Source organism: Marmota marmota, unplaced genomic scaffold, assembly GCF_001458135.2.
Source record: "Marmota marmota marmota unplaced genomic scaffold, marMar, whole genome shotgun sequence".
Lineage (NCBI taxonomy): Eukaryota > Metazoa > Chordata > Mammalia > Rodentia > Sciuridae > Marmota > Marmota marmota.
In genome coordinates this window covers 7,672,797-7,696,697 of record NW_025999913.1, presented here as the reverse complement: position 1 = coordinate 7,696,697, position 23,901 = coordinate 7,672,797, and the positions used below count along the sequence as shown (strand labels likewise).

Sequence of the window (23,901 nt, the reverse complement as noted above, 5' to 3'; positions counted from 1 at the left end):
GCAAAGTGCCACTGAGAAAGTTAATAAGCCTTAAGAGGCTTAATAACTCAGTTTGGCTACCTATAAAATGGGGAAAAGAACTTCTCTTACTTAGCTTGGGTTACAGAGTTTTTCTATGAACCAACTAAGACACTGAATGTGCAAATGCTGGGTAAACTAAAAAATGCACACAGATGGAAACTTCTATCGTGATGATCATTATTACAAATCATCACCGCTCAAGCGTTCTGGGAGTCCAGCCATCCCCAGTCCTGCCAAAAAGAAAACTGCTAAGAAGCCACCACAAATGGCACGCCACATCTGAGCTTACTTTTCAAAATGGTTTAGTTTTTAGAGTAATTAAAAAATAATTCATAACATTGCATGCTTTGGCCCCACAGTGAGCTAACCAAGGCGTGATCACATTTGGGAAACTACAGGGGCGCCAACCCCAGGAAGAATTCTTTTGTAACACGCACATCACACACACACATCACACACACACACACACACACACACAAAATACCGCACAACATTTCAGCATTGAGAATGTCTGACCACAGGTGCAAAAACCCACTCCCAGAAAAAAGGAAGAAATAATTTGTGTTCTGTGGCTAATGAACTGTCTATGTCCTATTCCTTTTCAAGTCTGTCCCTATCCCCAGATTCCAAGAGTCCTCAAGTTATTTAGGACCCACCATAAACCTCTACCCCTCCTGTTGACCTGAAGCCCAGGCCCATTCACTCGATGCCCAGAACTGGGGTGACAGTGAGTGGGGTGAGTCCACCATTATCTCCTTCATCCTTGTCTTTCTGATCCTCATTCTTCAGTGAACACTTACTGTGTGGCTGTGTCACATCCATGCCTCTCTTGATCTTCACGACACGGTTTGAAATGAATATTGCAGTTGGGTAACTTGAGGCTCAGAACGATTGGGTCATTTTCCCAAAGCAGAGTCTGGATAGGAAACCAAATGGCGAAATCCACTTGATTCTAAACACCTGTATTTCAACCACCTCACTCTACGGCCTCCTCAATTTCTTCTATCCTAGGAAATTATTTTCCTGCTGGGTAGAGATCTGCAAGGAGGAAGCGGCACTCGGGGAGCTGCTCAATGGGCATCCTCTGTTAACTAGGCTAGCCGCGCTAACATACATTTTTTTTAAACCCATTTCCAAACATGGCCAACAATACCACGCCTGGTGGATGTGATGGTTATTTCTATAATATAAGTGACTAATATTGACTTAATTTGCTTTTCTAAGATTATCTGCTTTTTAAAAAGAAAGTTGCATGCTATAAGCCAAGTGAAAGTATTCCTAATGCTATGATTTCTGACTGAGGCAAGCAGATAGGGAAGAGCTCTGTCTCCGTGGTGTGATGTGGGGAGGGGACAATCACTGCACAATTAACACTTTATCATTTAGGTGATCATCTAATCTGATTTCTCAAAGGCTTTGGCTTTGTGGGCATCATTCTCAATGACCTTACCCTATATTTAAAAATGACCTATTAATATTAGTATCTGATAACTCTATCTTAAAATAATATCTACCTCTGTTATTAGGAGAATCAAAAATTGTGTTGATTATTTCTGAAGACCTGACTTATTTTTTTTTTAAAGAGAGAGTGAGAGAGGGAGAGAGTAAGAGAGAGAGAAAGAATTTTAATATTTATTTTTTAGTTATCGGCGGACACAACATCTTTGTATGTGGTGCTGAGGATCAAACCCGGGCCGCACGCATGCCAGGCAAGCGCGCTACCGCTTGAGCCACATCCCAGCCCAAGACCTGACTTATTTTTGAAGGGTAAAAGAATGTTTCAGATCACATGCATCTGCATATTATTTGTGTTTATTGGAGATCTTTGCTTTTGCTTTGAACTGAGACATTACAAATAAAATCCCATTGTGTAAGCACATGATTTTACGAATAAAAATATATGCCTAGAACTCTTAAGATGAAGTTGTTATACAAACCAATAAAATCACACACCATGGTATTCCTTTGTGGCACTGGTGTTGGGGGCAGAACTAAAACTTATCCTCAAAGTCCCCTCCGTCACATCCTGCTCCTACAGGGTCCTCCTATTTCAAGAAGCCTGTGGGATGCTTAAGTAACAGGAATCTGAAATGATTTGCTTTTCTAAAAACTTGGGATTCACTATTTCCACTCCTCTTCCACGTGGGCCTTTGGTCTTCCCACAGAGGCAAACTGGGGCATGTTCCTGGATGACGAGGTGGCAGGCGGAGCACCGGCCAAGCTACCTTTACCTGCGAAAGAGAGATGAAACATGAGAAGGAGCCCTCCTGCTTGCGGAGGGTCCGGGTTTGCAAGGCCCCTCAGCCTACCCCTGAGCCACTCACTGGGTGGGGAAAGGAAAGACACCTTTTTACCTGATCAGCATAGAGGCCTTGTCTGGTTCCCTCTGACCTTGAAACTGGGTCCTGCTCCTTCACAGGAACTGCCCAGAACTTGCCCCCTCAATACTGCCCAAAGTGTCTTTATTGGATCCCTAAGGAGAAGCCAGTGGCCCAGAGTGCCCACGAGGAGGAGCAAGGTGTGAGCATTTCCTGGTCTCACCGAGCAGCTCCCCGAGTTCCTCTTCTGCCATAAGCACCATCTGCAACTCCAGAGGCCTATGGAGCAATTAATAACCTTTCCCCCAGCCAAGGGCAAGCACTGCCTTGCTCCAGACACCATCAGCTCTGAAAGTTTGTGGTGCTGTGTCCTCCCACCTGATGGACGTAACCCTCTGGGGAGTTTAATGACCTTTCATGACTCACTTCACACCTTGATCAGAGTCACCAGCGCTGATTGGTCACCAGCATGGACTCACGACTTACACGGCTTCAAATGGTTCAGAACCTATGACCTTTCATCCAGAAGATCTCGAGAGGCAACCAGATTTCAAAACAGCAAACTCCAAACTCAAATGTTAAAAAGAAAAGGAAAAAAAAAAAAAAAAAAAACACCCACAAAACCACTTCCCTTCAAATTCTTGATACCCAACATGTGAGAGCATTCAGAGAGGCCCCACGCTAAGCCCCGTTCACAGAAGAACATTCACACCTTCTACAGAAGAGCCAGCCAAGGTGCTGGGTTTTTACCACCATTTCCAAGAAAAATGCTGATATTTCAATTCATCAGCAAATAGCAAGGGTGACCTGGCAAAGTCCTGAGCCTCCTTGGCCGGCACCTGCCACCCTCAGAGGGTCCTGCAGCTTAATGCTTTGAGTCCCGTAGAAATAGAGCAAGGCCAGGCAATCGGCTCTGAGTCTGCCGTGGGCTGCTGGGGGAGATGGAGTGTGCCTACTTTCAAGGTGGACCTTGGTCATGAGATGGACATCATGACCCTAGGTACATGGCTGACGGCACATAGGGAGCAAAGTCACTACAGCTACAACGTGTACAACCAGAGAAATGAACAGTTGTGCTGCAATTGTGTACGTTGAATCCAGATGCCTTCTGCTGTCACGTATACCTAATTTAAATTAATTATTTAATTAAAAAATAAATAAAATAGAGAATAAAAAGAAAGTTCATTTCAAAGGATCTGAGCCTCTAGACGATGAAAGAAGCCTCCATGCCCCTCTGTTGGGAGTTTTGCCTGAGAAGCACCCTTCTGTTGAATCGGAATCCATCTTTGTAGATCTCTTAATGGCTCCAGGCTGATCTCAGGAACAGGAGGACCCAAGAATGAGTTAGAACAAAAGGAAGAAGGAAGGGGCACTGGTTAGAGTGGGAACATTGACAAAAAGAAGCAAAATTCAGAAAACGGTCCACTGGGGGTGCTATGGAGACAGACCTCATTAGGATTCCTGAGCCCCAGGGCTAATTCCAGAGTCGCCTCCCAGCAGTGGTGGGTCCTGAGGAGGTATCCTGTTCTCCCTCCCTCTTGGTTTTCCCATCAGATAAAAAGGAAGGTAGGCGACACCCAGACATTCCCAGTCAGGGGCAGTTTTGTCCCCAGGCATAGTTGCCAAATGTCTAGAGACATGTTTGGTTATCAGAAGTGACCAAGATGAGGAGTCACGGGCATCTAGTGTATAGAGGCCAGAGATGTCGCCAAACTCCCTAAAATACACAGGATACACCCCATTCCCCGCCAACACACAACAAAGAATTATCTGGCTCAGAATCTCAGTAGCGCCAGAGCTGAGTAATGCTGGGCTAAGCCATTTGAAGGGTCTATTAATATCTAATAAGATTAAGGTATTCAGAGCCCCCCAAAAGTATATCCACCTGAAGCCAAGAGTCCAATGGCTGTGCTCTGCATTTTTTTCTGAGCCAACATAGGCCATTTTGCTTATAAACTTTGCCATATTTCCTGGAATTCATGAGCACTTGGCCAACATACCCAGAGATTGACCAATGCTACTCCAAGGGAGGTTGGGCCTGCGGTACAGCTGGAAGGTGCAGGGGGGTGACCCACTCAGCAAAGACACGACATGCATGGGGACTTCTCTGAGTTTGCACAAGGGATCAAAAATGTCACCGAACAGACTCATATTTGTTGATGCTGAAAATCTACTGCAAAGACTCTACTGAACCCAGAGTGTGTAGTAAGTACCTAACACAGGAACTCAGCAGGAAGAGTGCTCTGGAAGGATTTCCACTACCTACGCTTAGTCACTGCCTGGTGAACAGAGCCAAGGCGGGCAGAGGAGCCCTGGGGGTTGGAGTCTCCCAGGGTGACGGAGCTGTTCTGCTCACCTGCTGTAGGTACAGCTGACGGCAGAGGGACCAAGGGAGAGGCCAACAGGTAGACTCCAGCCTGAGCAGGGGGGCTCTTCCTCAGGTACTGGCGTAGGAGAGAAGGTTCTGAAGGGCCATTCAGCTTGTGAGCTGGCCCACGTTCCCTTCTGAGGCCTGAGATAGCCCCTCAGGACCCACGGTGGTCAGTTCTGACGCCACATGCCACATGCCCCATACCCTCACACAAACACACAATGACTTACAGCGTTCTTCTTGCTTTGCTGAACCAATTCCCAGGTACTCTGGGGGCATGCTGATTGGCGGTCTAAGGTTGCCGCTCCCAGGTACCTCTGCAAATGTAGCACAAAATACTGTATTATAGGGGAGACGAAGAACATAGGTTCCTCTCAATTTCTGCCCGTATTTCTGCAGTGGCCTCTTAAGAGGTCTCCTCACTGCTGTTTGGTCTCCTTTCAATCTCCCACCACTGCAACCAAAGGGATTCTTCCAGAGTGAAAGCTAATTTTCTTACTCTTCTGCTACAGAATTCATGGAATGGCTGGCTCCATATGGTGCTCTGAAGATTGAGATAAGTTTCTTAATCAATCTCAAAAGACCTTGGATGGCTCTAACAGCAACCTGCATACTATCCCACCACCCTCCCTATGCTCCAAGCACGCTGGCTTTCCTTCAGTTTGCTGGATGCGCCCTGCTCCTTTCTGCCACAGGGCCTTTGCATATGCTCTTCCATCTGCCTTATATTCTCCTCCTCGCAGGCCTGCATCACCCCTTGTCACCTGATTAATATTCTTCCTCCCTCAGAGTTTGACTCAGTCATTGCTTCCCTCGAGAAGGACTTGCCCAGTCCTCCTCACTAGGTCATTCCTCAATACTGCCCTTTGTGGCCTCATAGTTGACCTTCCTAGCTCTTTCCCCAACTGCAGCTTTGCATTAATTTGTGAGTTTAAGAAATATCTACTGAATAAACAAATAAATGAATCACCCCTCCTGGGGAGGAATCTCGGCTCTCTCTGACCACACATCCCTGTTTCTGTCTCTTAGGAGGTTTCATCCTCTTAGCGTGGAAATGGTTCACGTGCATCTCTGTCCACGAGACTCTTCCTTCCCTCTCTAGCACTTCTCTCCCTTTTCTCCAGGACTTTCTTCTGTGTGTGGGGGGCGGGGCGGTACCAGGGATGGAGCCCAAGGGCACTCTCCTGGGAGCCACATCCCCACCCCTTTTTAGTTTTTTTTTTTTTTTTTTAAATCCATTTGAGTTTATTTTTTTTTTACTTGTAATAGTCTTATTATCTTTTGTCCTTAGAATTGTTCAACATTAAATTCAATCATTATTAAAAACAATTTTAGTTTTCATTCTGAGACAGGGTCTTGCTAAGTTGCTTAGGCCCTGGCTAAGATTCTGAGGCTGGCCTCAGACTCTGATCCTCCTGCCTTAGCCTCCCAATGCACCGGGATTACGGGTGTGTGCCACCACATCCGGCCCTCCATAAAGTCTTCTCTCACCTCCTACTCCTCCCGGGATGGAGTGGCCCCTCTCTGTGATCCTGTAGCCTTTTATATGAATCTTTTCACACTTGGCCTCAAATTGGCATCAGGTACAGACGCTGTCAGGTCTGCCCTTTGGGACGCTCAACTACTCAACCCAGGATACTGGTTTACAAAGCAGCACGTGCTGCGTGAATATTTGTTAAACCGAAATGCCACCCGGGAAAGCTCGGGTGACCCCAATGTCCTCAGGTGGCAGTTCTAACACGGAGACCAGTGACGTGCCACCAACCCAGGCTTCTAAGAGAGGATGCAGAGTGCAGATGGGAAAGGTGTTCTCTCAAGGGAGAGAGAACCCAGAAAGGTGGCGAGACCTTTCTGTTTAGCGATAGGTCACTGCCGTCTTTGAGGTCCTGTGGCATTTCTCCCCTTGTTGCAGAGAGCTGTCGTGGTGGTAGCTGTTTCTCCACACAGAAGGTGGTCAGATTGAGCAAATAAAAATATAATATTCCCAGTTAAATCCAAATTTCAGATAAACAACAAGTAATCCTTTGTATAAATAGGTCCCAAATATTTTGTAGTGGTTATACTGAAATTGAAAAAAAAAAAAAAAACATTCATGGTTGGGTGCAGTGGCAAATGCCTATAATCCCAGCAACTTGAGAGGCTGAGGCAGGAGGATTGCAAGTTCAAGGCCAGCCTCAGCAACTTAGTAAGGAACTAAGCAATTTAGCAAAAGTCTGTCTCAAAATTAAGAAAAAAAAATAGATAGGGATGAGGATGTTGCTCAGTAGTTAAGCACCCCTGTGTTCAATCCTCAGTGCCCTCTGCAAAAAAAATCATCCATGATTTAGCTGAAATTTGAACATAATATACATATGATCTGACAACCTTAATTATTTGCCTTTAATATGTGCTGAAACAGGCCATATTAACTGGTATTTCTAAATGACAATCATCAAGAATATAAATATCAGTAAATGCTTACCAATGTATGGCAATTCTTCCTCAATATTTACTTGTTTGCCTACTGCCCATAATATCACTGCCTGAATCATTGTTGTCTTAAAGGGCAGGTGCTGGACATTTTTTATCCTTGTTCTAGACTCTTTGGAACATTGTCACCTTCACATGCTTTTAGAGCACATATGTATTATTGCATGTTCTGACCAGGAAGAAAGAATGGCCTTTGGTAATGGCTGTTTGAACATCCCACAGAAGACTTGAACAGCAGCAACAAGCTATACAACAGAAAAGCAGAAAGCACTTTTGAATATTTCAAATCTATTAACAGGAAGGTTCAGGTACAAGGAATGAAAAGTTCAAATTCTCCTGCAATTTCCCCGGAGACTTTTCCAGCAAGGGGGGAATTAAAGTGCAAAATGAGATGTGCACAGAGTTTTGTTGTTGTTGTTGTTTCCTGAGAAAATGGAACTGTAGGCCAGAAATTGGTTTGCTCTCTTTGCCGTTTACAAATTTTCATATTAAGATAATGATGCTCTGCTTGTGCAGAAGGCTGGAGCAGTGACTAAATAATGTGACATGGCACTAGCTTGTCTGCTTCCCACCATCTCTCTCGGATCTCTACAGGGATCCTCTGACCACGGAAGGGGCATTTCCAGAAGGCAGGGGGAAAAGAGGTCAACTGGTCAACCATCATGTCCAGGATCTTTAATGCCAATTTGCGAGGAATCATCTTTTGATGGGTATCTGTGAATGGGGTGTGGAGGGCGGTGAGTCGTGTTATTTATTTCACTTCCCTTAAAGGAAGGGTGGAGCCTACTCAGGCCCCAGAGAATTCAAAGGACATAGATTTGGGAGAGACACTCAAAATAAGCACAGCTAATAAGTGAGTAATCAAGTGGGGAGCCGGTTCGGATATTTCCACAGGAAACTGCTGCTCCTCTGTGTGATGGACGCCCCCGCAGCCCTTTTGGGGTGTTGTGTTGGTGTGCAGTCTCAGCTGCCAGTGGGGCTGGGAAGCCCGTGACACGCTCAGGCTGGTAGAAAAGGAGAAACCCAGTGGCCTCTCTGCATAGGTCTCCCCCGGGCGTGAGTCCTGGGACCGATCTGAAACCACCAAGGGACCCAGGGTGGAACATAGAAGCGACAATCCACACAGAGACCACAACACAATCTACACCTGACAGTTGGAGAATAGCAGGGCCTCGGATCCTGGGGTGCGGCAGGGGCATGATCTGCTTCTGCATTTTGGTGTGAAGGGCCACAGGGGTGAGGGGAGGACTTCACCCCCTCCCTGCTCCACACTAACGCTCACACTGAGGTGTGAATCAGTGTGACATCGGGCACGGAGCCACCCGAGGACAACCAGAGCTCACTAGTAGCACCAGGAAAGGGGTCAGCCATATCCCTCAGGTCATCTCTCCTGTTCTTTGCCTTGTATTCCCCCAATTAGCACTGTCCCTAAATCTTTGAAGTGACTGATCACCCATCCCTGAGGCAGCTCCTTGGGCCTAGTGATCAGAAGGGAACAGGATTCCCCCAGTGGGGACACCTGGGGTGGGGTCAGACCTGGCTCCATTGTCTTGACCCATCACTTCGGGAGCCAATGACTGGGCCTCGATTTTTTCAACCACCAAACTAGCTGTGTTAGCTTTTCACACTGTGACCAAAATACTTGACAAGAACAACTTAGAGGAGGAAAAGTGCTTCAGGGGTTCCGTCCACAGTCGGCTGACTCAGTTTGCCCTGGGCCCAAGTGAGACAGAACACCATGGCAGAGGGTGTGGTAGAGGGAAGCTGTTCAGCTCCGGGGCCAGGAAGCAGACAGAGGGAGGGAGGAGCCTGGGGAACAAGATCTCACCACTCCCGAGGGCATGCCCCCAGTGACCTACTTCCCCTAGCCATGCCCCACCTTTCAAAGTATCAATCCATCAAATGGATTGGTCTATGGATTAGGTCAGAGCTCTCATGATCTAATCATTTCACCTGTGAACATTTTTGCATTAACTCAGGAGATTTCAGGGGACACCTCATTCTCAGACCACAATCCCGGAGGACTACTCTGGGTCTGCAAACCACGAGAAATAAAGATGCCTCAGGACATAACATTTGCATAAGGAAAGTTGACATTTTCCTCTGCAGTATGGATCTGAGCTCCTTACTTAACTACCCTGGATTCCAGTACCCAAAATTGTCTAAAGCTAAACCTTCTGGACTGTCTCCGACATAAGTAGCCAATGAGAGGAGAGCGAGAGAGACAGGGAGGCTATTTAAACAAAGACACCTTCACGGGGCCCTGAAACCATTATCTTTCCTGAAGTGTCAGCACGGAGCTGACTATATCAGTTACGTTTGAGCTAACGTCTCCATGTTGAGAGAATTAGGATCAAAAGAATATAATGAGAGCCAAGCAGTTTTTATACAACTTTATTTTTTTAGGACTGGATCTCCTCTTTTCATTTTAAGTTATATATATATTTTTTAAATCCAAATTAAACAGCCACTTATACCTTGCCCTGCTCTCTCTGTAAGTCCCCTCATAGCAGGAAAACTCTGCAAGACACGTTGAGTGGGAAATCCAGGCATAGAACCTGGAGAGATCGACCTGCACACTGGTCCAAAGTGTATGGCTGACTGGCGGCAAGTGAGAAACTGCAGGTGTGTGGTTTTATTCCCTACTCTAATAAGAAGGACCATTTTTTGTGCTGTTAACCAGGGGATTCCGCTTGGGGTCTTATTAAATTGATTGGCAAATGAGAACTTGGAAACACCCTAGAAAGGTAAGGTTTGCTGGAATTCAGTTGGGATGTGGGCCGAGGCACCTACTCTGGAATCCCAGAGCAGTCTGGGAACAGTTCTAGAACATTCACTGGGACAGTGTGAATGAACCATTTCGGAACAGTCACTGTTAAACTCAAAACTAGTGGCTGGTCATGTATGACTAAAAAAAAAAGAAAGAAAGAAAAAATAAAAATAAATCGTATGGTTAAAAAAAAAAACTAGTGGCTGGACCCAGCTAACAACAGTTCTGTCCAGGGGACTGGTGAGGAGCCGTGCTCTCTGGGTAAATGTCACCAGAGAGCAGCATGTCAGGAGAGGGGCACCAACAAACTCTCTGGCCACAAAGGCCTTCTTGGGTAGATTCAGAGTGTGATTGTGGGCATCTAGCAGCCTCTCTGCTTCTGTGAGTCTTAAGGACACTCTGGATGTTTTCCTTAGTGTTGACGATGCTGGGGAAAAGAAGAGCTCTTGGAAGCCACCCTGAGAGAGAAGCTCATGGAGGATGACGTGTGGGGACTCCAGCAAAGCCAGCATACAACAGTCTCGTTTTCATGGTGTGTCGAATTAGATCTAGACTTCAGCTACTGTGCGTGTTGTGAGGCCCTCACTCTCAGCCAGGGCCAACATCTCACAAAACTTTACAACCCAATGTGACCTCCAGGGACCTGGGCCAGCTGGGAGACAGAGCAGCCAGGGCTCCTGCCTCTCCTAGTCTCCCTCCCTCCCTCTTTCTGTAAGCTCCACGTCCAGGGTGGATATTGACTCTGCCTTTGGTCACACCCATCCATTTGCACATCTGTTCACACAGAGTGTAAAAAAAAAAAAAACCTAGGGTCACTTCAATTTACCAACGTGTACTTGAGCAGGACAGAGGTCCTAGGACTCGGCAGCACTCCAGGCCAACAGGGCTCAGTGTCTGCTCTTACAACGTGGCAAGCCACTTTTATAACTAGGAAGACAGGAAGGGGACATAAAGAGATGGCCCAACTGGTGCGACTTGGCGCTCACCTTGTTGGAGCAGAATTTGGCAGCCTTGGACTTCTAACAAACAAGAAGAAAATGAACTTGTGTCTTATTTACGTCCATTCTTGTAGAGTCTCTCTGTCACTCCCAGCCCAAGCCAAATCTTCAGGACTCAATAATTGTTCCTTCTTTTTTTTCAGTGTGAGGATGAGGCCCACCCCACCATGGAGGGCCATCTGTTTGACTCAAAGTTCACAGACCCAAATGTAAACCTCGTCCAAAATATCACAGAAATATCCAGAACAATGCATGACCATATATCAGGCCACCGTGGCCCAGTCACACTGACACATCAGTTAACCATCCCAGGATGAGAACTAGGGAGTCACTGGCCTGTGGGTGGGTGGGTGGCTGTGGAAGGGTCCCCAGCTGGTGGCTTGACCTAGAAGAATTGAGGGAAGAGCAGATCCCTGGGGGCATCACGAGGTCCAGGTCAGGGGAGGAGCAGCAGGTACAGCCAAAAGAGATGGAGAAGACATCTGACCAGTCCTCAGAGACCAGCACACTGTGGGAAGCCAGGTCACCCCAGGACCCGGTGGGGCCTCAGGCTCCCACTGAAGGAGTTACCAGAACCTGGGGACATCAGAGTAGAGCTGGCATTCAGAGAGGCTCACTGTCCAGCAGGAAGGCCATTCTCCTGCCCCTGGACAAGGCTGCACTCAGAGACCAGGCAGGCCAAGGCTCCTTCCGTTTCCACAATGAGGAACAGATTGTAGTTTTTTCCCTTTTGCTTAGTTTTGCTTTCTATATTTTGATGTTGGCTATTTTGTCGACAAGATTATGTAATTCTTATTTTCATTCTTTGGGTATGAATAATATAAATCCTGATTTCACTTTTGTTTTGATTGTCTGGAAATATTTTATGCATACTTTCATATTCAGTTTTAGTGGGTCATTTTGTTTCACGTGGACATCTCGCCAATGACATATAATTAGATGGGTATGTAATTATGTATATGAGACTTAATCTGAGAATCTCTATTTTTTTTTTTGGTACATTATAGTTATGCAAAATAGTTGGGTTCGTTATGGCATAATAATGCATGCATGGAATTTAATTGATTTCATTTCAGTCCCTAGTGAAATCTCTATTTTTATTAAAGATTTTACCACCACCACCACCACCACTACCCCTCTCCAAAAAAAATAAATAAATAAAGGACCGCAGAGACCAGGAACCTGAGGGCATAGTAGAATGGTCAAGTTCCTTTCCTGTCCTTGACCATGGGATTCGAAGCCAGATGGACCTGAGTTCATCCTAGCTGTATGATCCTGGGAAGACAGTCACCTCTCTGGGCATCAGGCTCCTTGTTTATGAGGTAGGGTGGCTAGCCCCTCCCTGATGATTAGTTGCTATGGTGAACAGATAATTCACTTACCCCATGTGGCTGGCCATGACCTTTCCATGGAACACACAGGAATAATCTCATTGTCTCTGCTGGACTGTTTTTCTCCTCTCTCTCTAAAACCCTCTAAAGCATCATTCAACGCCACCCCCCCACTCCAAATTTTGTTTTCCTTTTTTGTATTTTGTTGCCGTGTTAAGACTTCTATCACTTCAGGGTCTCTCAAAGGTGTTGAATGTCTACCTGTGTTCCTGCCACTGGAGTAATCCTTCTAAACACATTCAAAAATGTTAATAACCAGTCTCGTGTTGCAGCTGTGCTTTAAAATTGGGTTGAAAATTAAAATACTATAAATTGATGCTGTTGGGAAATGAGTGAATTGCTTAGCAGGCAGGGTTAAGGGGGGACGCTGGTGGGCAGGGGGTGTCTTTTGGGGGTGAGGAAAAATGTCCTGGCATTAGATAGTGATGATATTGGAACAACTCTGTGAATGTACTAAAAATCACTAAGGAGTACAATTAAACATGGTGAATTTCATGTGTGTCAATTACATCCCAATAAAATCAAATTGCTGTTGCCTGGGTCAAGTAGAGGATTGCTTCTTTCTAAAGTCAACTGTTACAAAAATGAGACACTTCCTGCACACAAGATATTGTTGATTTTCACGGTGGTACTCAATGGCCATGCCCCAGAGTTACAGTAGGTGGAATTGGCTATGACTTCCCATCATGCAGGAAGAGAATGCATCAGCAGAGGCTAAGGTAAATTTGAAGGAGGTGAACCTTGAGCTGAGGCTCCAGGGAGGAATGGATGGACCAGGAGAGGGGGTAAGAAATAGCTATCCCAAAGAAGAATCCAGAAGGAGGGAGAGATCATGGCATTCTCTTTACTTTCTTGTCATTGTTTTAAATTTTTCATTTATTATACAGTGCTCCCAAGAGGAGACGTGAGGACTGGTTGTCTTGGTTGGCTTTCTGAGATTAAAACAGGATACCTGAGACTGAGTGATTATAAGGAAAAGAGGTTTGCTTTGGCTCTTGGTTCTGGAAGTCCAGGGTTGGGTGGATACACCTGCTCGGCCTCTCCTGCATCCTAGCCTGGAAAAAAAGCAGAATGGAAAGTGGGCGCAGGTGAAAGAGAAAGTGGTAGCTAGCTCATTCCCTGCAGAGAAACCGTCTACCATTCACCAGGGCAGAGCCTTCAGGGTCCCAAGTGCCTCTTGCAAGCCCCACCACCTCCCAAGCCCTTCGCCCTGGGAATCAAACCTCAGCATGAGTCGTGTTGGGGACCAGCCATCTTTCAACCCCAGCACTGCTCTCTGGGACCGAGGAGTTGGGAGAACCCGTCTTGGCTGGGCGGCAAAGAGCCACCTTAGACAGTAGCAGGGACCCTGGGCCACCCTGGATTCATTCCTCATTCATTCTGGTGCATTTGCACACCTGAATCCTGGGCCCACGCTCGGCAAACACAGCCGGCCAGAAAGCAAGCACTTTGACTGGCCGGGCCTTTGCAGCCTCTCACGTTGGAGAAATGAGCTTGCTTCATTTTCAAGAAACAAAAGGCCACGAGGCGGAGGGGACATTTCCTAGGCAGCCATCTTGCTTGGTGGGGGTGTGAAGTGAGAAACCTCATGACTCACAAGGCTGGGGAAGCCAGCACAGAATGAGTGCAGGCTCTGGCTTTAAAGGCCAGTTTGACAGTTCAAGGCGGGCTTTGTTGGCCAAGTCACAGCACATCCGGGAACCCTCACAAATGTTGACACGAGCTCTGGGCTCTGCAAAATGTCATGGGATAGAGGACAAACCGCCGTGCCGGGTCAGCTGGCAGAGCTCAGGAAGGTAGTGCATCCCGGGCCCTGGGTGGATCTACTGAGGCCTCTCAGCGGAATCAGGATCCCCGTGGGGTGAGCACCTCAGGGTCGGGAGACAGGAAAGCAACTGGCCCCCTCCTTCTGAGGCAGATTGTGCCACTAACTTGTCCAGGGGCCTGTGCCTACCCTCTGGGCTTCCGACACAAACGATCCTTATGTCAATATCCTTATGTCCATTCCATCTTACTGGAATATTTTGTAGGCACCCTCTTTGGTGTGATGGAAATCTGGGCCTTCACCATCCTCGAAGCCTTTGGTATCAACAGGGTTCTTTGGTTAGCAGCAAAGCACAGTCTGACTTCTATTTAAATATCCACTCCTGCTCCCCACCTTCCAAAAAAAAAAAATACAGTCTGCCCTGAAAAGAAATGGTTTGGCATAGTGAACATTTAAACATCTATTTTCCAGATGGATCTCTTTGTTAAGTTAAAAAAAAAAAACTTAAAAAAAAAAAAGGCTAAACCATGTGGAATGCTCCTAAGTGAATATTATTGTTTACTAGACTTCTTATTCCATCTTATGCATTTGACAATAAAGTATCAGCAAGCTCATAAAGAAGGATTTTTTTTTAGGTCCATAATCTTTCTAACCATAACAAAAAGGCGGTAAATATATTGTACAAGAGCGCGATGGAAAAATGTGCGAAAGTATTTCCATAAATCAAATGTAGCACTTTGGCGTCGGCCCGAAAGCATTAAATTTAGTAAATTAGAACCAGATGATTTAAAAATAGAAACTTACATAACTTGACGGTGTGACACCCTCCTCCCCACTGCCCCCCCCCCAACAAGTTTATCTTCATGAAGTTGCTTTGGCTGCTACTGGAATAGGTATTTAAGAAGTAAGGGCAGAGCTGGGGATTATTCATCTCTGTAGCTCTCACGGTGCCTTACTGTTACACTGGGCAATTACTAAGTATTGGTGGACGAGGGGAACGAAGTCTCAGCAACAACTAAGCCCACACTAATTGGGAAGGAAATGTAACACAAACATCTTCAGGATCCACAGGTAGACAAGACGCTACCACCCCCCACCTAATAGAAACAGCATGTCCCACTTTCCCTTCCAAGGTTCAAGTTGTGCATATAAGGGGATGAATTAGAAATAAAAGGTGAGATTTGTTTCTCACTGGAGTCACCATGCTCCAAACTACCATCAGCTTGGAATCTTCCTTTGCACACAATATCACAGTGTAGTTGACCCTTAAGTCAAGCTGGGAGTTCAGCACTACACATTGACTGAGCACCTGTGATCTTTAAGATCCTATATGAGGATCCACAAGGAGGACAAACACTCAAGGTTTGCGCTTCTCCGTCTAGGAGAACACTTCCTGGTAGCAGGCTAGCTGGACACATAGTTCTAAGGCAAAGACACCTGACTTCAATGAGGTGAGGCAGCAAAGTATGTTTATTGCCCCGGCTGGATCCAGAGGCAGAGCGCCAAGACCAGGATTCTCTCCCTCCCTCTTCTCTAAATGTCTCTTTTTTGTGTTTGGACTCCTTCTTTCTTGCTATAGATGCTCTCTACAAAGAGAATAAGACATTTATTGCTGATCAAGTTCATAGTCCAAGATCCAAAGATGAACAGGGTCTCTCATTCCCAGGCTTCATATAAAAATCTCAAAAAAAAAAATCTCATATGGACTCTCTCTGAGTTGCATGCCAAGTTCTTAGATCAATCACTGTGGACGGGGAGGGGGATGCATTTTATGACCCACCAAGCCTGAGTGGCCCTTGGGACTCAGTGGATGAATGGAATGCAAGGGATTGGTGCCATAAATATCAAGGGTATGGAATTGACATGGCTTGGCAGCTGGGTGGATATGGGAAGTAGATGGGAGAAAGATCAGACTGAGGCTTTAATTCTAGGTACCCTGACAATGGTAATGTCAAAAATAGAAACAGAATGGTTTGAAGTAGACACTGTTCATGGAGCCTCCGTGAGAGTTCTCCATAGAAACAGAACCAGCAGGGTGTGTGTGTGTGTGTGTGTGTGTGTGTGTGTGTGTGTTAGTAAGCTTTTGATTACTATAAGAAAGTACCTGAGAGAATGAACTTAAATACAGGAAAGGTTTATCTTGGCTCACAGTTGGGGAGGTTTCAATCTAGAGTGGGTTGGCTCCAATTGCTTTTGGAACCATGGTGAGGCCATACATCATGGAAGGAGCATATGACAGTGGAAGCTGCTCACCTCCTGGTGGACGCACAAAAGACAGAGGAGAGACCAGTGTCTCATAATCCCTTTCCAGTGACCTAGCTTCCTCCCACCAGGCTCCACCTCCTGTCAATAGCTCCATGGCCAGGGGCCAAGACTTTCAACACGTGGGCCTTTGGGGGACACTTATCCAAACCTTAGCAATGTGTGTGTGTGTGTGTGCATGAATGTATGGAGAAAGAGAAAGAGATTTGTTTCCAGGACTTGGGTCACAAAATTCAAATTCTGCCAAGGAGGCACACAGACTGTAGCCTCAAGCAAGAGCTGACACAGCAGCTCAAGTTGGAAGTCAATGCAGAGCAGAATTCCTTCTTTCTGGGGATCTCAGTCTCTTTTCTCTTAAAGGTCTTCGAGTGATTGGACAAGGCCCACCCATATGGGGAAAAATCCATTGGCTTTCCTCTGTCAACTGATGTAAATGTTAATGTCATCTAAAAAACATCTTCACAGCCAGGCCTAGACTCTGTATCCCGGCACCACAGCCTAGCCAAGGAGACTGGGGAACATCGGTGGGAGAAGGGGACTGGAGGAGCCACTGCCGTGGAAGCTGAAGGAGAGGCCCATTTCAAGACAGAGAGGGTGTGGAGGATGTCCAAAGCCAAGGGGCACATCTAAAATGTGACATGCAGACCCATACCAGGCCACACACTGGACAGACCACAGTGAAGCAAGCGTAGGGGAGTCATTTTCTATCTGTTGAACTCATTCACCACCATCACCACCACCACCACCACCACCATCATCATCATCATCATCTCCACCAAAGCGTGTAATTTCTAAGTCTTCCTCATTTCATTTTTCCAGCAGCGTAGACACCAGCCCTGCACTACATCTGCTGGTGTGGTTGGTTGTGGATGTAGGGTTGCAGAAGCAGAGGCTCGGGGAGGAGAGGAGGCCAGCATTTGGGATCACTCCCTCTCCAGCCTCAGCCAGTGAGAGAGAGAGAGAGCTCGGTCAGCACCGGGGGAAGTAGAGATGGCAAAGGAGAGACCCTGAAGAGAACAGGGTTCACTCGCCCATAACTATGCAATGTGAAAATCTAGAGAATTTACATAACTCACTTGGCAGCAAGACTTGATGCATTGGCCCAAAGTGACATGCCATTGTCATCTGTCCCACTTCGTAAGACTTCGTGCATTTGACCGCGGGGTCATGAATGACTGTGCTGCAGAATGCAGACCCAGATCCCAGGGTAGTGTTTTGCAACACATGGCATATCCTCCAAATCTCTTCCATGGTCTGAAATATTCTGAATATCTCCTTTCATCTGGTCCCCAGGGATTTGACCAAGGAGCTAAAAATTTGTAGTGAGGTCAAGAAAGACTTGAACTTACTTGTTCAGGGTGTGAAAGATAAGAGGTAGAGGAGAAAGGGGTGATTAGAGACTTGAGAGGGAAGAAGAAAAACAGAGCTTCCCGGGTCAGGAAGAGGGACTGTTTTTCCCATGACCAGAACTATACAGGGGGGGGGGTGGCATTTGAACGTGCTGTCAGGCCTGTGGATTTGGTGGACACCCTCATCCTTGGACTGAATCCAGTGCCTATTGGAAACACTTGGAGGGGGAAATTGCCTCTGTACTGTACACGTGCAGACTTTATTCTTGTTACTCAATGAACAGTACGGTTAACAGCTATGCACACAGCATTTCTTTTGTGCAGGTATTACAAGATGATTTAAAGTTCATGGGAGGATCTGCCTTGCTTCTGCACAGATACCATTTCATAGAAGGCTCTTGAGCATCCACGTGAGGTCCTGGAACCTTCCCCCGTGAATGCAGAGGAACAACTTCAGAGAGTGATGTGGTGTGACAGCCAACCGAAAGCTGTGTCCTCTGTGATCCAGGATCAGGAGGGACATAGCTTTGCTTCTTGCTGTTATACTCTCTGCCCTTTCTAAGACCAGAAGCTCAAGCCTAGCACATGAGTCACCAGAACCACAGGCACTGAACTTCAGAAAACCCTTGCAACACGCCCTCATCGACATCTTCAAGTCTGAAATCACAGGGTGTCAAGACTTTGCAAATTAAGGGGAGGTATACTTAACATCTGTGAACCTCAGCGGTAGAGGGAGCAAGAACATGCGTCCTGGACACTCTCGTTAGCCAGGGCCCCTTCAGCTTTTCGTAAGAAGAAGAGAAACGCCCTTCATTTCTCAGCATCAGTGGGCAGAAAGGAATGTAGCAACCACACTCTACCCAACGGGCTTAGAGTGGACCCTGGTGCCTCTACCACCCCCACCCAGTCCCAAGCCCACACTGGAAAGGCGTTCTTTCAGCGGACCAAGTAAAAGATTGCTGATAGCTGGAGTGCTCCGTTTGCTTTCTAAATAAATCAAACTCTTCCAAAGTTTGACGGGAACCGTGCAGCGTGTGCCGGGTCCCCACATCCCATCCCTCTCCTCCTACCCACCTCCAGCTTGGCTTGGATTCCTTCTTCTCACTCATCAGCACCAGCTGGTGGTGGCCTGGGCTGGTCAGACAGGCCCTGGCCAGGCCTGCAGGATGTTTGCAGCCCAGAAGGGGACAGCAGGCAGGCTTTCTTTGATGACTGGATCAGCCGGCACAAGAGGGGAAAATGTATGTCCAACCCCTAAAGGAATGGTCAGCCCAGTTCCTCTAGAAATGTGGCCATTTGGTGTTCTATGTCCCCATTCGATCTCAACTCGGCCCCTGGAGTAACACTGGACGTCTTGATGTGGAAGATGACTTTCAGGCGTCAGTGATGGCAGAGCTCAGGAGCAGATCAGACGCAGAACCTCCAGTGTCCCTGGGAGTTGGGGAATGCAGTTCATAGCCTGTTGTGCTTAGCTGTACAGGAGCAATGGCAAGAGAGGGGGGTGGGAGGTGGGACGTCTCCTCATGGCAACGGATGCCATGCCATGTCCGATGATGGCATTGGGTCTTGTCCTATCATGTCATTTCACCTATAGAGTGGCAATGCATGTGCAAGGACATCAGAAAGACTTCTCAAAAGTAAGAATGTATAAAGGAAGAATTTGCAGAGCCAAGTGTATATGAAGGGTTAGCAAGAAGCAGACACCGGGGCCTTGGTCCCTTCTCAACTAGTGGGTTTTCTGCCCACGGTGATTGTGCTGGGCAGAGCCCGTGAGAAGAGATCTTCCCCTGTGCAGTCGTGGGATTCCTGTGTATTTGGTCTTGGCAGATCACCTTGACCCTTTGTAAAAATCCACAATCTATAGCTTCTCTCAGCAGAAGCAGTTTCCATGACAGCTTCATGTAACAAGTTGTTTATTTGGACAAACTAAAGCATGCAATAACAGAACTCCTCCCAGCAAGAGAAGACAGAGCACCTCAGCCGCAGCAGGCATGATTTTACCATTAAAACCCCCTCGTTCCAGGTAACCCTGTGCCTTTGCCCGGCTGGATACCCTTAAGCAGCAGAAATGCGAACCTTTGCACATTTATGGAAATGAACAAACCTAAATCTTTACTAGGTGTTTCTAATTTTCCTTATAATTTCACCCCCAAAGTGAATTCTCCTTAATCTTAAAAAAAAAAAAATGCTAAATGCTAAAAAGGGAGACTCACATCGCTTGTCCTCTTTCCCTAGACTTTAGTGAATTTATTTGCCGTGTAATTTAATCTGTCAACAGATTTTAGTTCTGGGGGTAGTAATTGAGTATGCCCGAGTTAAAAATCACAGTAAGCGAAAGTTCACGGTTACACAGGTTTTCAAAAGGCAGGTGCAGTTATCGCCCATCATCACCCCATTTCCAGTGGGCTACCTAGGTCTGTGGAAGCCTGGTGGTGACAGGGGACTTCCTGCATTCTTCCCTGGTTTATCAGGTCCCTAGTGGGGCCCAAGACACTGCATTTCAGCACTCCACCCTCGGGTAAATAAAAAGCACCTTAAAGAGTCCGCAACAGAGCAGCCAGAACGGGGGAGGAGGCGGTCGGATGGATATTTTAAAGGACTGTACAATGTCACACAATAAGCTTGTCTGAGTGTTGCAGGGCAGTGGGACCTCATCTTCACAGGGTGGCACCCACTGTGTCAGGCAGAAATCCAGAGGCTCTGGAGCAGCCATTTTCACTCTCTGATGTTTAGAGGCCCACTAGGCCCCAGGTGGCTCGTCTCTGAGAGACAAAAAAGAAATCAGGAGGAATCAAATCAGAAGCGAGGCAGGGGCCCAGAGCCAACGAGCCTGTTTAGTAAACACCACCCTCTATCTGCAGAAACAATTTTTAAAAATATTGCCTGACCAACTCTTTGGCAAAATGCCATCTCTCCCCAGGACCCGGTTGCCAACAGAGGAAGTGGGCGTGAAGTTGGCTGGCCTCAGTGAGGTCTCTTGTGTCAAAATATTAGTGGGGGGACAGTGAACAAAGGCTCCAGCCCACACTCAAGAAGAAAAAGAAGAAAATCAAACATTAAAGACTGTCCTTGGAGCTTTTCTCTAAGAATATACTCTCACTGATTCCAAGAACTTGACCAATTTGACAGATAGGAGAAGCTTATTGCTTTGAAGTGATGGGAGCTCTTTCCCTTGCCTGTTAGGAAGTGGCTTGTTTTTTTTTTTTTTTTTTGGGGGGGGGGTTGTTGTTTGCTTTTTAAATTTTTCTCCCTGTTGAATTCGGTGAAGACTGTGTATAGGGCTTCGAGGGGTTCAGTTACGAACCTAGGTGCGGAAGGTGGTGCCACAGACAGGACAGGATCCTCTCTAAGTTGCTTTCCATCTCAATGGTAGAGACTTCCATGAATCAACCGCAGGAGGCAGTAACTAGGCGCTCAATGGTGAGCTGCAGGCACCTGGTGGACTAGGGATCCCACAAGGGCCTTTTCAAATGCGTGGAGTCCAAGGCCTCACGCGGAGCCCGCTGAATCCCACACACAGGGCAGAGGACTAAGCGGTCATGGCTGCCTCTCAAGGGAAGCTGGATTGGCGGAGCCCTGACCATGGCCACAGTCCCTGGGAGAATCCAGAGCACAGAGGAGGATGTCGGGAGGTGAAAGAGATGGCCTGCAAGCTGGGGACCAGGGAGAGGGGTACGCAGAAAGATGATGAGAAAGCAGCTGGAAAGAGGGACCAGGTGTCTGTGCGTCTGCATCCCATTGATCAGCTGTCTTCCCAACTTGGGAGCAATACCTGTGTCTCAGCGAGGGCCACGAGTGGGAGACTGGACCCTAAGGAACTGACAAACAGGGCCTCAGAGGAAACCGTCAGGTGCTGTGTACCGTGGTCAGGACCAACAGACTCAGGACTGAGAAAGGCTGGGTTTATATACCAGACCTGCTGCACATCTGCCCCCAAACTTTGCACATGCTGCAGAACTTCTAAAACCTACTTCCTAGGATTGGTACCTGAGATGAATATTAAATGAAATCATGTTTGCAAATATCTAGTCCAGGGCCTGGCACCTGGAAGGGCTTCTGTCAAGGCTGAATAAGCCAACAGTCTATGGAATTGAAGGAGAAAATTCTCACTGGCTGCTCTTTGTTTGAGAGATTTCTGAAGACTTGTGATAGAATGGAGAAGTTGCTGCCTCCAATTATTTTTTGAAGTAATTTTGCTCGATGTAGGTTGCTTTTTAAAAATCAGTATCAAACTAGATAGGGTAAAACATGGTCCTAACATGCTTAGCCTTTTTAGGCCTGGCCTTGGTTTCTTCTCTATTCATTCTGCTTCTAGACCTTTCCTCTGTGGATGTGGAAGGGTCTATACTTTGGTCTGAACTCAGTCCAGATATAACTTGCATTATTCTAGAACAAAGATCAGCACAATTTTTTTTTTTTCCTGTAGAGGGTCAGATAATGTGTTTTGGCTTTGAGGGCTTTGCCCTATCTGAGGTCACCACACAACTTTGCCATTGCAATTCAGAAGACAATGTGTAAATCAGTACAGGTGGCTTAACTCAATGAATGTTATTTATAGCTGGGAGTAGTGGAACACGACTGTAATCCCAGTGACTCAGGAGGCTGAGGCAGGAGGATCACAAATTCAAGGCCAGCCTCAGCAATTTAGCCAGACCCTGTCTCAAAATAAAATTAAAAATTGATTTGGGGATGTAGTCAGTGGTAGAGTGCCCCTAGGTTCAATCCCCAGTACCAGAATAAAAACAAAACATTATAGAGACAGAAATTTGAATTTCAAATAATTTTCACATCTTAGGAATTATTATTTTTCCGTTTTTTTTTCCCTTCAGCCATTTAAAAATGTAAAATCTGTTCTTAGCTCATGGATACAGAACAGGCAACAGGCCCTGTGTTGATTCTGAAGGATGTATCCCAGGTCCATTTTTAATAAATGTTATCTACACAGTTTCCCTCAGACACACACCTTTTCGTCCATCCCTTCCTGGACACTAACCAGAACCTTGGGGTAAACATATGCTCTTTGGGTGGGGGTGTAGTTCAGTGGTGAAGCACTTGCCTAATATTTGCTAGGCCCTGGGTCCAGTCCCCAGTACCACAAACAAACAAACAAATGGGTTCTTTGAAGTTCCATTTATCTTCTTATTCATTCAGCAAACACTTAAGCATCTGTAAGTGTAGGGGGACACAGCCACCAACAAGACACCACCCCAGCCCTCTGGAGCAAGCATACACCCAAGCCGGGGAGACAGACATCAACAAATCACGACCTGTGGTGGAAAAGCCCTCATAATAGAGCCGTGTTCCCAGCACAATGGGGGCATAGTAAAGGGAGAGAGGAATTAGCCCTGAAAGGACGAGGTGGGCAGGGTGGGGGTGTTGACAAAGATACACAAAAGCGTTAGTGTTGGGCTTGCTTGAGAGCAGAAGGCCGCAGCTAGGGCACTCTAGGTGGGGGGACCCGGCTGTGCAAATTCAGGATGGTACAAACCTGTCCTGGAATGGGTGAGGCCCAGCCCTAGGTAGCTAGAGGATGGGACAGGAGGAGAGAAGAGGTAAGGTGAGGTCGGAAAGGGAGGGGTCCCAGCGAACAGCCCCTTACAGTGTCAGTGGAGGTTTTTAAACATGGTGTGATGTTTACAATACCGTGATCAGCTCCTGTTCCAGGGATTAAGCAGGTAGTGCTGTGGAACACAGATTGGAGAGGTTTGGCGTGGGGAGACTCAGAGATCATCAGAATAATTCAGAAAGAGATTTGAGAGGCCGAGCTAAAGTACAGATTGTCTTCACTCTTCAAGCTGGTGGTGGGCGTCCCGGCCTCTCTGAGCAGCAGCTTCGTCCTCTGTGAGGGGCTGGACGAGATGAGTTCCAGGTTTGCTTTCTGCTGCTCTGGGTCTGTGACTTCGCCCTTTCCTCTTAGAGAACAGCCACGTGGGCTTCTTCCAGGTTGTGGACTGACGCATCACCTCCTCCTGGCCTTCTCTTGATTTTGTTCGGGATTCCTGCCAATTTACCATGGCAGCTGGAAAACCACTTGGCTGGCATTGGCTTCCACCTCCTCGCTCCCGCCTACAGGAGCGGGTCTGGGAAGACAGAGCCCCTGGCAGCCAACCAGATAGCAAGGCTGCTGGGCAGATACCCACACCCACGAAGGACAGTGCTGGAGCGCACAGGGGTGGGGTCCCAGGTG

At 47.0% G+C, this 23,901-nt stretch overlaps 1 protein-coding gene and 1 long non-coding RNA gene across 2 annotated transcripts in view; one reads left to right on the top strand and one right to left on the bottom strand.

The window, feature by feature from the left end:
• Positions 1 to 23,901, top strand: part of Nedd9 (neural precursor cell expressed, developmentally down-regulated 9) — a 104,748-nt gene that overhangs the window by 31,449 nt on the left and 49,398 nt on the right. The window lies entirely within an intron of this gene.
• On the bottom strand, positions 5,133 to 14,534 carry LOC125615575. Its single transcript, XR_007346210.1, has 4 exons — positions 14,293 to 14,534; positions 13,291 to 13,393; positions 7,172 to 7,424; positions 5,133 to 5,254 (listed from the first exon to the last, which is right to left on the bottom strand). It is a non-coding gene; the product is annotated as an uncharacterized LOC125615575 (long non-coding RNA).